Source organism: Columba livia, chromosome 3 (genome assembly GCF_036013475.1).
Source record: "Columba livia isolate bColLiv1 breed racing homer chromosome 3, bColLiv1.pat.W.v2, whole genome shotgun sequence".
Lineage (NCBI taxonomy): Eukaryota > Metazoa > Chordata > Aves > Columbiformes > Columbidae > Columba > Columba livia.
The window spans coordinates 68,223,644-68,238,600 of record NC_088604.1 but is presented as its reverse complement, the minus strand read 5'-3'; the positions used below and the strand labels follow the sequence as shown (position 1 = coordinate 68,238,600).

The 14,957-nt window shown below is 41.2% G+C and overlaps 1 long non-coding RNA gene across 3 annotated transcripts in view; it reads left to right on the top strand.

Moving 5' to 3' along the window:
• LOC110362788 (uncharacterized) overlaps positions 1-14,957 on the top strand; it is a 40,805-nt gene that overhangs the window by 15,565 nt on the left and 10,283 nt on the right. Inside the window, exons 4-5 of one of the 3 annotated variants that reach the window (XR_010471435.1) lie at positions 6,326-6,439; positions 9,089-10,728. This is a non-coding gene — a long non-coding RNA (uncharacterized LOC110362788). Of the gene's footprint in view, positions 1-5,935; positions 6,440-9,088; positions 10,729-14,957 lie in introns of those variants that run through there. The other 2 variants (XR_002420421.2, XR_002420426.2) reach the window with 2 other exon arrangements.

Here is a 14,957-nt window from a genome sequence, read left to right as displayed (position 1 = left end):
ATCAGAAAAGCTAGGTGTCATCTGAATGATCAGGCAATGGGTTTAAGTCAATACACACAGAGAAAAACTGTGCTGTGGAATTCATCCTGCAGGATGACATGGCAGCCAAAAGAATAAATTAATTTGTAAGAAAATATTAGGCAATTTATAAGGAATAGCTCAATCAAGACCTATTAATGCAACAATCTAGATGCCATCTCTGGCTCCAGAAATCCTCTATGTGATGATGGCTGGAAGCTGGAAATGTATATCAGAAAAAGGATCACCCTGTCCATACTGCTTCTGCTCCATCTCTAAGCATCCGCTATGGTCCATGATAGGAAATAGGATACTGGATCAGACCGACTGGTACAGATATTCATACTGTCCAAGGCAGCACTGATTATGTGAGCTAAGTAACACCCAACAATTGCCAACAGAAAGTGAACACCACTTATAAGAACTAAGTTTGCCAAAGAATCAGCCAGCCTTAACGTTGCATTATGTTGACCAGAAGTGTCAGCAATAATAGAATTAAACACAGAAGCCCAGGTCATGTTTTTTAGAGCCTTTACAAATAATAGTAACCTCATTCAATCAACAGAAGAGTGATTCATTGGATACCTGTTTTCCTTACCAGGTTCTTTCTTTCCTTCGGGGTTGCAGAACAAGTATAAGAAACTAATCATCAGGGTCTTTAATTTACACCAAAATTACAATGACATTATTTACAACAAGGAAAAGTTATAGCTCCACTCAAGGTGGAAACGTGAAACTTTTTAAAGCCGTTGACCTATTGCACTCGAGGAGTGAAAGCCCCACTCCAGCAGGCCGAGGCCCTCACAGGGGCCTGCTGCAAGAAAGCTCCTCAGCAAAGGAGGCTGAGGCACTTCCAGAATCAGGGTGAAAAAATAGTAGGTTTTGTTTCAGTATATCAAAGCATTTCCTACTTCCATTTCGAGAATAGATGAACTTTTGACAAATAACAAGCCATTCAGGTCCTGCATACCCCTTGATAGCCATGGAGCGAGTACTTAGCAGGGACTGTCTGTCCAGATACTTTGCCTCAGAGCAAGGGCAGCAAATGTCAGCACCTGAGGGGGTCATGACATTTTTGTAAGGCTGTGAAACAGTTAAATACATGAAGGTATTTGTATGTATTTATACACATAGAAGAATACATGCACACACACTTATGTGTTCTATATATTCAAACAGACTGCAATTTTGGAGCAGAAATTGTGCAACTGGATCTGTGCGATAGTATGCAAAATTATTCATTTTCTATGTTTCTTCAGCATTTCCATAATTTTTATTAAACATTTTTAATGAGTTCTCTCTGAACTCCTATCAAATGTTAGCATTTGCCTACAAGGGTTTGTTTCAGTAAATGAACATAACTGCGGAGTAAATTTGACTATGGTGTTGTAGAAACTTTTGTGTTTCTGTTGGTGAGTTTTCACTCTGGGGAAAAAAAAAAAAAAAGAGGCATTTTCTGTTGGAAAAGATTTCTCATATACAAATTTTTTACTAACTTTAATAAAAAGTCAAAGAAAGGAAAACATTCCTGTCTCTTGGCTCTTGCCAGCTGCTGCTGCTGCTATTTGTTTTTAGTTTGTTCCTTTATTTTTATTATTACCGACCATTTATTAGCACTGTAGTGGTGCCCAGAGCCTCCCCAGGACAATCATAACTACACTTTGCAGCATGATTTAGAAACAGACAAGTTGATACCAGTTCTCTCACCAAGACCTTGCACTCCCAGCACACAGTCAATGGACCTAAAGCCGGGGAGAGCAACACAATAAAATTGTTCTGAGCTTTGGGGTATGTATTGTGAGCAAACACAAGTGGGGGGATTTAGAACAACCGCAGGCAAAAACAGTTGGGGGGGGCTCAGATCTGCATGCTGTGGGCACTGGTATATCCATCTTTCTAAGAAGAGGAAGGGGCATTCCTCAGCCAAAAGAAAGGCTTTTGTTCATCCTCCCGGAGTGGCCAGTAACTGGATTCTGGAGAAGGCTTATCCAGCACCTTCAGACTGTGATGGCATGTCACCCCCACTCCAGGTACATGGCCCTGGGATGGCAGGACAAGGTACAGCCACTGGGATGGGAGCCTGGGTGTGTTTCTTCCGTATTGAAGGCTTCAGCAGGGGTCACCGAAGGGGGAGCACGGGGCCCTTGGTATGAGAAAGGATTTGTGAAGACAAGAGCTCATCTAGGTTTGAAGCCTAAACAAAACAAAACAAAATGAAACAAAAAAGAGAGGAGTTAGATAACGAGTTACAGCAGTGGACAAGGTTTGAAGAGTTTAGGAGGGCTTTGAGAAGGAGAGGAAGTGTGTGATCTTGTACTATTTTGAGAGCATGGAGGGTTTGAGAGAGGATTGATGGTGGAAGGAGGGAAGACATCATGTCCACTGAGGCTGGGAGAAGGGATTTCCTTGCCTACTCACTACTTCTGTGTGAGAAGGTCTAGTCACTTGGAGGGAAAATAATCTCAGATAGTACACCAGAAATTAAATTTGTGGTTTTTTTATAAATACACTGAAGTTGGAAGGAAGGTATTAAGAGGCTGCAGACACCTTCTATTAGAAGACAGTAGCTAAAAAGTGTTATAAACTTGTCGAGTGGAAGGAATGCAGGTAGAAATGTTCAGGACTGAGTAGCACAGAGGGGATCAGTGGCTTTGCAGCAAAAGAAGCTCTGGGCAGGACTGGGAGGGCTCAGCTGGTAACACCTGAACCAACAACAAGGCAAAAAAGTCAGAAGTAATCCTGGAGTAGGAGAAAATGCAGGAGTAAAGAAAATAAGGCTGTAGGGCACTGGAGTGAGACATGCCTGTCGGGATGTGGCAGGAAATAGAGCTCACTAAGCCCATCCGTCTCCCGCTATTAATAAAAGTAATTCCCCTGAAGCTAATGGAGTTGGTTTGACATTCATTACGTGAGGACAGTGAGGGGATGAAAGAAGATGATGATGATGCAAAAGAGAGCTCTGGAACATAACTCATCCCTAAACCTGCCAGATAATGTTTGGCTTGGTCCGGGCCATGCAGTCAAGGATACCAACAGCAGGAGAATAACTCCGCTACTGCCTTGGTGGTGAGGCTGAAGGCACTAAAGTGAGTTATTAACTGTAGTTTTATGTCAACAATGGCATAACATTGATCCTGCAAAGAGCTAAACTGATAATAACTGGTAAGAACTGTTTGTGGCTTGTTCAATGTAAATTAAGCCAACAATGAATAAAATATAATCAGATATGCAACAAATGCTAATTAACAAATTAGAGACAGTGAGACAATCATTGGCAAGCATGATTAGAAATGCTTAAATACTCTATTAGTTGCAGAGCAGATGTAAATTAAGTTAAATGGACAGTTTTGGTGACAGAGAAGATAAATTTAAAAAGTAGTAAAATTCACAAGCAAAACATATTCTGCAGTGGACTCAGAGGATAATACAGGCACTAGTATTGAGTTGCCATATATCAGATGTTTTGTTTATAATATCACCATGATTTCTGCCTCTTTATGATTAAAATGAAAAATAAAACATCCATGTTCAGTCCATGTAAGAAATCATATCCGCAAAACTCACTAAGACAAGACTGAAAGAGCACAGAAAGTTATCATTCTTTTTCATTCAATAATCTGGAGACACCTGCCTTGGGAAGGTATTAAATACATTATCTGCAACAACTATTTATACTGTATTAAGGATGAAATCCAAGTAAGCACAACCACTTACTGCAAGCAAGGGTAAACTGGTAAAATTTGCTTACAGTGTTTATATTAGCCTCATACCATGAAAAACACAATTTGTTGGAATAGATTTTTTTATGGTATGTTTCTTTTGGCTGTTACAAGTTGTCCTGTAACTTCGATCATGCAGATAAAGAAAAAAAGATTCTACCTGAAGTATTGCTGTTGTCACACAGTATTTGTGTTGCTGATAAACAGGAAAAAGTTTGCTCAGCCTCTTGTTGTAAGGCCATCGTGAAGCAACAAGTGGTTTCTAAAACGGAACTACGTTGCTGTAGCCTGTATTTTAAGGCTAAAATCTGAAAAATGAGGTGTGAGATAGAAGTCCTCGTGTTCACTGTCTTATCCCTTTCTGGCAGAACCAAGCCTCTGTGTGGGAGCTACAATGCTGAAGTCTGGAGATTCATACTTATCCCTCTCTGCTGGCTGCGTAGAGCTGTACCCTCTCACTATCTAAGTCAGGTTTTCATGTGACCCTTGCAAATCTATTGTCTTTCTGCTTTTCCCAAATCCAAATATTTAATTCCTAGATTATACACTCAAGGGGCATCACTCAGGGTCTTTTATAAAAACTCAAGTGAGAAAGGAGAAAGAGTTCTCTTCCTTCCGTATGACATGGCATATTCATTTTCCAGAATAATTTCTTTCTGTGTATAATTTGGTTCAAAAGAAAAAAAAAAAAAATCTTCTGAAGACAAAATGAGTGAAGGTTCCTAGTTTGAAAAATGCATTTTGTATTCTGTATTTTTGGAAGAGATTTTTATTGTGCTTCTTTCTGTTTGATTGTTTTGCTTTTGTTAGTGGAGAAGAATTCAATGGAATGAAATTAAGCCTATGAACTAGAACCAGTAATCACATTAAACATGGGAGAATTGAACTAGCAATTTCCCCCAGCTGTAGGCAGTTTGTGAACTGCCAGGCAGTAAATCCATTGCCATCTACCACAGAAAGAACTGTTGCCTGGTTTCCCTTCCCTCTGCTTTGGGATTTGCTTTGCATTCGGTAGATCGCTTCAAATCCTTGCCCACATTCAGTACGAAGGCTGCAGTCCAAGAGCAGCTGAGAGTTTCCTCCTTTGCAATCACTGAGCAGGGCCAGGCCTTTGAGTATTAAATATGCTTCAGGGGACAGGCACAAAGAAGTGATCAGGTGCTGGGGAGCCTCCTGTGCTGCAGAACTCAGAAAATAGGTCAGCTGTCCTTCAGCTGCTTTGCAAAAAAAAAAAGGGGGGGGGGGGAAGGAACAAACTTGTTTTTCTTTACTTCCTATCAACATTGTTCCAAACCCGAGGTGGGGGGGAGGGGAAATATCCATCTCCTACAAACTGCACAAGGGCTGATGTTCGGATTATCGGTTGTTCGACCTTTCTTCTGCTGCGAGTTCCCGGCTCCTGGGGCTGCAAGGGGCTCCATGCGCCGGGGCAGTGCCGGGGCAGTGCCGGGGCAGCGGGTACGCTCCCAGGCAGATCCCTCCTGCCAGGTCCTGCCAGCACCTCGCTGTCGGGACACCGCTGCGCTCTGCTCCTGCCGCCTTCCCAAGCAGAATCACAGCCCTGTAGAAAGAGCTCCTTTCTCTACACTGGCTTTAATTTCCTCACTAATCCTGCAAACAGGCGGGTTCTTTTCTTTTTTCTTTTCCTTCTTTTCTTTTCTTTTCTTTTCTTTTCTTTTCTTTTCTTTTCTTTTCTTTTCTTTTCTTTTCTTTTCTTTTCTTTTCTTTTCTTTTTTCTTTTATTTTCTTCTTTCTTTTCTTTTCTTTTCTTTTCTTTTCTTTTCTTTTCTTTTCTTTTCTTTTCTTTTCTTTTCTTTTCTTCTTTCTTTTCTTTTCTTTTCTTTTCTTTTCTTTTCTTTTCTTTTCTTTTCTTTTCTTTTCTTTTCTTTTTTCTTTTATTTTCTTCTTTCTTTTCTTTTCTTTTCTTTTCTTTTCTTTTCTTTTCTTTTCTTTTCTTTTCTTTTCTTTTCTTTTCTTTTCTTCTTTCTTTTCTTTTCTTTTCTTTTCTTTTCTTTTCTTTTCTTTTCTTTTCTTTTCTTTTCTTTTCTTTTCTTTTCTTTTCTTTTCTTTTCTTTTCTTTTCTTTTCTTTTCTTTTCTTCTTTTCTTTCTTTTCTTTTCTTATCTTTTTTCCTTTTTTTCTTTTTTCTTTTCTTTTTCCTCTCCTCTCCTCTCCTCTCCTCTCCCTCTTTCCCCCCCCCACCCCGTATAAAGAAAAACCTCTCTCTGAAAAAGAGGGCTTGTACTTGGCATGTAGCATAGTAACATGAGCATAATAAACAAGAGTGGCTGTCCCCATAAATAATAAAAGGAATGTTTCTCCTCACATGGCAGCTTTTCAGAGGAGAAAAGGCAGGGAATAGGTAGTCCTGTTCTAATGCGCAAGCCACAAGCTCTAATCCCTGTTTCTGTTGTTTTCTTTGGCAAGCCACCAGCCAGTGGAGCGGGGGTACCTCTCTGTTCTGCATTCCCTCGTAACTTTTATTTTGTTTCTTATCTCCTGTGCCTTGTGCCTGCTGGAAGCTAGAAGGCTGCTTAAAACCATAGTTATATTTCTTCCCTCTGTCTGTGTGATGTTCTACATTCTCAGGATGATGGAGCTGCGCTCTGCTGGTGATGAACTTGGACTCATAGTACCAGCTCGGACGTGAAAACAGACCATTCTCAGCTTCACATCGTGCAGATTTATGTTGCTGCAGCAAAGGTGATGAGCTTTTGATATAAGTGAATAACTGTATCATTGGAAAATGTTTCTGATGTTGTTTCAGCTGCTTACGTAAAAATGTTAAGCTTTCTCACCATTACGGACATGATTTACTGGCATGTCAAAATTTCCCTTTTCTGGCCACTCAGTTCAAACTTTGAATTTATTGTAGTTGGCGTCAGTCTTCAGAGCCATGTGTGAGCTACTGCAGTAGCTGAAAACGCATGCAAATTATCCTTTTATTCTGGCTGAGATTACAACATTAAAACAACAACAACAGAGAAAGGCCTGTGCAGAGAGTATCATAAATAATTTAGCTTAAGTGAATGCTGAAATTAGTCAAGGCACTGCATTGCTTGGCTCCAAGAAGTCTGTTTGCAGCCAGATATGTAGAGTACCCTCTGGCCAAAGCTTAGCCTTTCAAAAATGGAAAGCAGGGAAAACAATATGATCTTATTTTAAAGAAGCACGTTGGAATGATCTGCAGGGTTAAATATACCTAGACAGTCCTCCGTGTCATAGCTCCAGTGATCTCGAGAGAAAACAGACTGTTTATAAAGAGCCATGAGCTGGGGAAGGAGATAATGAAATGTGCTTGTGTATTATTGGCAAGTGCTCTGAATGGCACAGGCCAGCTAAGTGCATACAGTATTATCTTGCATAATTATTGGGTCACTGTACTGTAAATGAAGTGGTTACTATACTTAGCCATACTACTGCACTCACTGCCTGATTAAGGACTAGATCCACCTCTCACTCACACCAGGCTGTATTTACGCCGTGTTCAAAGGACTGAACTGAGGCCTGGCAGTTCTTCTCGGGGCGGCCTTCATTTCTGAATATCTGAGATGAATGTGGTGACAAAATAGTGACGGGCATTTGTAATCATAGCAGTAGGGATGCTCTGGCTGCAGAGATGTCTGGGGAGCCCCTGGGGTTTGGGAGCTGGTTGTGGCCAGGCACTGCGCAGCCTTTCCCAAGGAGTCCAGGGCTTGAAGACACAGCGAGACCGCAGGTGGGCAAAACCAAAGAGATGACTTGGAGGATTTCAGAGAGAGCAAGAACTGATGTGAACTACAGACTAGACTATTTCACAGCTACTGCTTAGTCTGCACAGATCAGAAACCCCAGAAAATCTCAGCTGGGGAGCAAGTGTGTGTTTTACACACATTCGTTTAAATGTTGGTAGCACGTGCAGTTAGAGTTTGGGGAGAAACTTCTGCCAGCAAAGTACAGGAGATCAGGGAGCAGGCCGTTTGGGCACTCACAGATTTAAAGACAACTCTGACAGGCAAAAACTGCATTCTGTGGAAGGAGAAAATCTGAAGGGGTGTTTTACTATGGGCACTTTCAGAACCAGCCTCCTTAGCACATTTAAGAGTCCCAAACTGACTGTGCGGTTGAATTAGTCATGGAGAATGGGGGAGACCCCCAAGATAGCCCAAGGCAGTTAGTTAAGCAACAAAATGTGTGTGTGCGCACGTACCCTCATGCAAAACCACACAGCTACTGCGAGTTTAGCAGGCTATTTGTAGTGACACAGGACTGCACTAAGGTCAAGAAGAGAGACTGTGAAAACAGGGGGTGAGAGGAGGAAAATAAGCCCAGTTTGTAGACTGAGATGAGACAGAAACAAAGGCCAGGAACTGAGATACAGAAATGGGAAGCGGAAAATGCAGCAGCAAGAAATGAAGTTGTGAATAGAAGACAAACAGAAAGAGAATGGAAAATGAAAATAACTTGAATATTTTTGTTGGTTAAAGGAAGAATAAAAAGCTTGAGCCTTGGGAAATATACCAGGTGAGAGAATAGAAAACTTATGTAAATAAATTAGTGGGAGAAATCACTGAACAACACTAAGACGGCAAAGGAGATGAGAAATCTGTCCCCAGATGCTAGTGGCAGTATTTTCTCTTAGCTGACGGGTGAAAAAATGGGTTTATTTTTATATCCTTATTGCTTTAACCATGCTACCACTTTTTCCAAATGGTTGTTTCACTATGGCAGGCCCTTACCAGTTCTTACTCTGCAAAGTTTGCAGTATAAGAGTAAATATAGAGATAAGTGTAGGTTTTATCTATATACCTGTATCACCTGATGTATTGCTAATGTTTTTCAAGTCCCACAGAAACGGTCTGAGTTTCTAGACCATAAAGTCAACTTGGAAAGGTTCCTGATAACTGGGGCTTCTTTCAGTTCTGGTTTCATGGGAAAATGTAAAGACAAACCCTAAATGCTAAGGGATTCCACTGCATTCAGCCATCCTCCCAAAGGCAGTCACAGAGTGTATTGCATTGCCTGAGTGCTGTAAGAGAGAATTTCCTCTGCCAGCCACTCCTGCCCTCTCAGTGATGTCCCCCATCCAAACAGGTGGACATGAGGAGGGAATGGTACTGCTCTCCTTGGAGAAAGAGGAGATGCTGAATATGCTTTAGGTAGCAAAGGATGTACAACACCTCTTCACATCTAATGCATCCCTAATGCCACTTTCATAGAGGCAGGAAAAGGCAAAAGCAGTCCCCTTTTATCAGTTCCACGTGAAACATGAAATTCTGGGTCAGATTCTTCTAACCATGTGTGTTTTAAGCTCTATCGAAATATCTCTTCCAAAGATTTAATTCTGTTTGTAAACAATGTTTTTTTCCAAAGGAGCTGGATCCAAGGGACTATTGAAAAAAAGAAGCCAAGATCTGACATATAACCTGAGAAAAACTTAATTAAGATATTCAGCCTTCATATCGCCTGAAGAGGAGCAGTGGAAATAGAGACTGAACCCATTCACCTCTCTTCTCACACAAGCTGGGACAGGGCTCACGGCAGGAGAAGCAGTGGGCACACACAGGGGGAAGTGGTCTTTAGCGGCTTTTGCTGCGGGTGCAGAGCACGCTGCAACTCACCCCCTACCACAGGACTTGGACTTGCTATGAACCTTGTGTACAGATACAGTGTTGTGAAATACTGTGGTAAGGGTGCTTCTATCTCCTTCCTTCTTGCCCCCTTTTTTTTTTTAAGCTGAAGACTGCTGGTGTGGACCTTGGGAGCCCAAAAGTATGTAATTTTTATCCAACAAAAATGAATCTTCCAGTTATATTGAACCAGTCCACTTACGGTAACTGGCAGGTGGTTTTAATTCCTTGGATGTTTTTATGTGCTTCAGAGATGGCTAGTTATGAAAAAGGTAGCTTGATTTTTGAGACTGAGAGGTGCAGCTTTGTAACATTTTAAGTGAAGTCTGAAGTACATTAGCATTTCCAAAGCAACTCTTTCATGAGAGCTGTTTGCTTTTTCCACTTTTAAAGACACAAAGCCTGCTTTAGCTATTTAAGATGAGGAAAAAAACTTACCTTATTGCACAAGACTATTTGCCTCATCAAATCGTGTTCACCCCACGAAACTTGCTACAAGTCAGAAAATTACAAGAACATGAACTTGGTGTTTCTCATCAGCAATCTTCATGTCTTTCCTTATGGAGGGGTCCAGATAAACAGGAGCCTCTCGTGAACATTAAGGTGAGGTCTAAACAGGTGTTTCAACAGTAGAAATAATTTTTGGACATTTTTGATCTTCAGTAATCTCCCACATAAAACAAGTTGCCATATCTCAATAACATTTTTTTTCTGAATCCTTACAAGGTTTGTTTTGGTTTGGTTTGGGTTGTTTCAAGGAAATTAAATTATGCCTGCAATTTAAACCTGCAGTGTGTGCATGCAAGGTAGAAGTAGGCTGCTTGGCAGGAAAAAGTTATACGTTCAGTAACCTTTGTATATTTATTTGTTCAGCATGCCAGCTCTTGTGCTATTTGCTGGGAAGGAATGCCTGCACAAAAAGCTGTGAGGTGTCTCAAATAAAAAATCCTAGAATGTTTTGAAAGCCTCCCCCTTAACTTCTGATGGAGGGAATCTGTAGAGGTTTTGGCACATAATAAATCTGTGCTTACTGGGAAAAAACAAAAACAAAAACAAAAACAAACAAACATAAAAACCCCACCACAACAAAAACAGACAAACAAACAAAACCAGCTCCACTTGGATTCTGGGTTTATGTCTATGAAAGCAAGAAAGTATATGCCAGCCGCAGTTTATAGAATGTCAAGTGCTAACAAATCACAATAGATCCAAAACAAAAGAAGACTTTAACTACATTCTGGGTCAAAACATGTACAGTATTGAAGTCTAAAAATACTATGCAATTCGATCTTAAGAGAATGAGAAGCTCCAAGCTTATTCCACATTGTTCCAACTCTTCTCCTAGAAACTTGAACATAAACTTTGTGTTTAAATATAAACTCACCTCTGGATTTGGCCTATTCTCCTTATTTATTTTATTTGCCATGCTCGTGAAAAGGTCATGCGCACAAAAAGAATGCCCTTCTCCTAAACTTTTTAAGCTACTGATGGAGTTGTTCATGCAGAGCACTTAGTTTCTTTGTGCCTCTAGAAATGGAAAGCAAACTCTCTTTCTAGTTTCTCAGTCTCTTTTTTCACACTGTGGCATTTCTTTTTTTCTCTCTTAAATGCTCATTCTGGCCTTCGGTTCCGGACGCACACTCAGTAGGGGATATAGATACCTATCACAGTTTAGAAGTAACTTTGGCACAAAACTCTTGTTCTAACAAGATAAAAATCTTTCTTTATGAAGTCCTTCCTAATATCAATAGAATAAGCTGTGATTTCTTTACGTATTACTTGTTTTAATCCTATTTGCCCGTCCTTTGTATGCTTCCTGAGAACTGCGGCAGAAGGACTTTGGGAATAGAAGATTGTTTTTCAGTACCTGAGGAGCCCTAGGAATTTCTATTTTTTTAGTACACACTTGAAGTTCTGCTACCACCTGCCCAGGACAGCTGCCATTGATGCAGCTGAGCATCTCCACTGCTGCTTCCACCTAACCCAAACCTGAATTCACCTGCTAGGTGGCCCTGGTCATCTGAAGGCCTTGTTTCCATAAGGATAGGCTGAATTCAGCACCAGTGCCATGGTCGACTTTCCTTGTGGATCTTCTGGTCTGTGGCCAGGAATGTGTCTAGTAGAGAAGTCAGCTAAAACTGACCTCTACCAGGAATGAAAGAATGTGAAAAGTCTCCATCAGTGCAACAGCCCCAGATATGTTTCTCCTGTATGTTAGAACATCTCTGCCCTGTCAATGCTGCATTTAAATCCTTCTGACTCTCATCTCCTGTCCTAACATGGCCAGACAACTGGGAAAAGAAGGGAATCATAAAGCCAATAGTATTTTAGGGAATGGTGTGAAGGAAATACCTCACTGATTCACTGAATTGGCTTCCCAGAGCATTATAGAGAAGGAGCAAGTACTACCAGTGACCTCCCTCTAGCAAGGTGAAGAGCTAGCAAGCTCTTTCTCTCTTAATTTCTCTTTATACACAAATCGTTTTGGAGCAGATGGAGCTATTTGCAGGTGGTAAGTTGGGCTGTGTTGTATTTTGTGAGGAAACATCCAGAAAGCTGATTCTGCACACAGCAGCAGGAACCGAGCATGTGGTAGGGGGTGGGGCTGGGGGGCAAATTGGAGATGAGCATAAAGGTAGCAACAAAAACTGCCAGATTTAGAAGTTTGGAAATTTCACTGATAACCAGAGCTTTACAAAACTGGTTAAACAGACAACCTATGAGCTGCTTTCTTCTGCTCTAGTGGAATACAGAGGCTTATTCTGTACTTGCTGGCTTTTTTTTTTTTTTTTTAATGTGGATGAGGCAAAGGAAATCCTCAAACGAAGAGCAGGATTGAATCTTTAAAGCATGCTACAACCTTTTGGTTATTCCTCCACTTTATCACTGCAAACTCAAATAATATTTGCTGGCAATTTAGAGACTCCACAGTTGCTCTACTCTCAGCACTGCCTGATAACAGGAGATTTGTGAAAATGTCTCTCTCCAAAAGAGAAGGGGGTGGACAGAAACAAACTTCTCACAGTGACTCAGAATTATCTCACTGGTAAGTTTAGAGAGAAAAAACTTTTTAAAATCTCCTGCTGCCTTTGGAACAAATGGTGGGGGGATGGAAAACAGTACTCATTGCCATTGTAAAGTATTAGTTTTTAAACAGAAAGAAAGAGGTATTTAAAGTGGGGGGATGGTACAGCACGGGAATCATGTGTTTTTTGTAGGAACACTTAACTTTCTACCAGTGGTTCTAGAATTTCCATTAGACAGAAAAACAAATAACAAGGCTGCCAACCACAGAGATGAAAGAAGAAGCCAATGGAGAGGAACAGATTTTTACAAATACTACAGTGATGACAAAATACCAAGACTCATTGACAGCATTTTCAAAGCTTAAAATTATAGTTAATGATACAGTAGTGGCTCTTTGACATTCTAAAACACCATGGTACATGGATGTCTCACTGTATTTGCGGTTTCCTTCTTCTCTAGAGAACAACGAACTTAGACTGATCCTGCTGTTAGGTGATAACAGCCAGTGTAAAACAAGTACCGTCTCAGGCTATAGCATAAATTGGATCAGGCGCTCCTCTGTACACTTTGTTATCAGCCTGCTGGGAGCAAATATAGCACCATAGGATCAAGAGTTGTTAGTTCAAGTCAGGACTTGGGTGACTGAGCAGGTGGAAGTTTTACATGTCAGATGGAGGAAGCTTAATGTGATATTGAGTAGCAGCTACATAAACTCTGCTAGGGTGTTACTGCTCCTTTACCAAGAGGCAAGCTGCAGAGGCTAGGGAGTTTGAACTGGATAGAAGAGTCAGGTAGTCCACAGCCATAAAGCTTCTCTTTAATTTCTGTTGGACTCAGGTTTTATCAGCAAATGGTTGATAAAGATTAATTGTCAGCACTGAAGTGCTTTGGTTTGGTTTAAAGTGGAATTCAGATGCCTAACTGCAGCCATGCAGCCTGCAAAACACTGAGCCTGGTTCCTTACCTGCCTCTCCATCCGAAGGCACACCAATTCACACCACAGCGGCAGGTTTTGCTCTCCCACACTGTCAGTAGGCGCTGAAATGTGAATGAGACACAGGATTTCTCATTTGCTCATGGTGATTTTGTTGTGAATCTCATTTTGGAGCACTCATGCCTCCTGCACCACCTCTGAGTGAAATGCACTGACAGCATGGGGACAACACCTCAGGTATCACTTCTGCCTAAAACTGTGGCACTGGGCTGTAAACACATGCTCTTTCTTCCTCCTTCCACTTTTGACCCCAAACCCTTCTTTTTCAATTTGAACTATGCAGTAACTCAGGCTAACAGATGGGATGCAGGAGGCCCTACATGAGAATTACCTGGGGTGGGGTGGGTGTGCAGACCATGCATGTAGGAGAGACTTCAACAAGAAAGTTGATGAGGATGCCAAATCCTAGTTGTCTCCTTTCTGCTGAGTGCTGTAGGCTACCATGCAAAATGTAGCTGGTGAGAATCGAGAAGTAAAGATGTTGAATAAATAGCTGAGTCTTGGTCAGATAGTGAGGAAAGGACATAAATAGCAAGTAATGTGCCTATGGATGACGGAAGACTACAACATAAGCAGTTAGATCTAGTGATCATATCTCAACCCAATGCAAGGCTTGTAAATATTGAAGGAAATATTACTGAAGATATTGAGAAAAATTAAAAATAAGATAAAACACAACATATCCTTTAGGACTAGATTAACATATCCTTTAGGACTAGATTATGCCACACTGATGAGGTATGAGCCTTTACCAACTGATCATCTTGCTGACAATGTGTCATGGTTTAACCTCAGCCAGCAACTAAGGACCACACAGCCACTCGCTTACTCCTCCTCAGTGGGATGGGGAGAGAATTGGAAGAGTTAAAGTGAGAAAACTCATGGGTTGAGATAAAGACAGTTCAACAGGTAAAGCAAAAGCCTTCAGGAAAGCTGAGCTCTGTCACACTAACAGTTACAATGCCATCACTCTTAAATGTCTCCTCCTTCCCTCTTCTTCCCCCAGATTTTATTGCTGAGCATGATAATATATGGTATGGATTTTCCCTTTGATCTGTTGAGGTCAGCTGCCCTGGCTGTGTCCCCTCTGGTCCCTTCTTGTGCACTCCCATATCACTCGCTGGTGGGGTGGTGTGAGAAACAGAAAAGGCCATGACTCTGTATTAGACCTGCTCAGGAATAACTAAAACGTCCCTGTGCTATCAACACTGTTTCCAGCACAAATCCAAAGCACCACCCCATACTAGCCACTCTGAAGAAAATTGGCTCTACCCCAGCCAAAACCAGCACACAAGGAAAGCATTGTATCTAGTCTATCTGGATGTCAAAGAAACACACCACGGACAGCAAAAGTTAACGCAGCACAGATTCAAATTAGTAGCAGAAAAGGAAAGGTGGCCAAGGGACCAGCTAAAGAAGAGACAAAACAAATAAGTGAACAAAAAAACCACCACCAACAACAACAACAAGAAAGCAAAATAAAACAAAAAAACTAACAGCAAGAACAACAAACAACCCCAAAACAAAGCAAACAACAACAACCTGAAAAACAAGAGGAGATAGGGCAGATGTCACTGGGGAACAGAAAGGA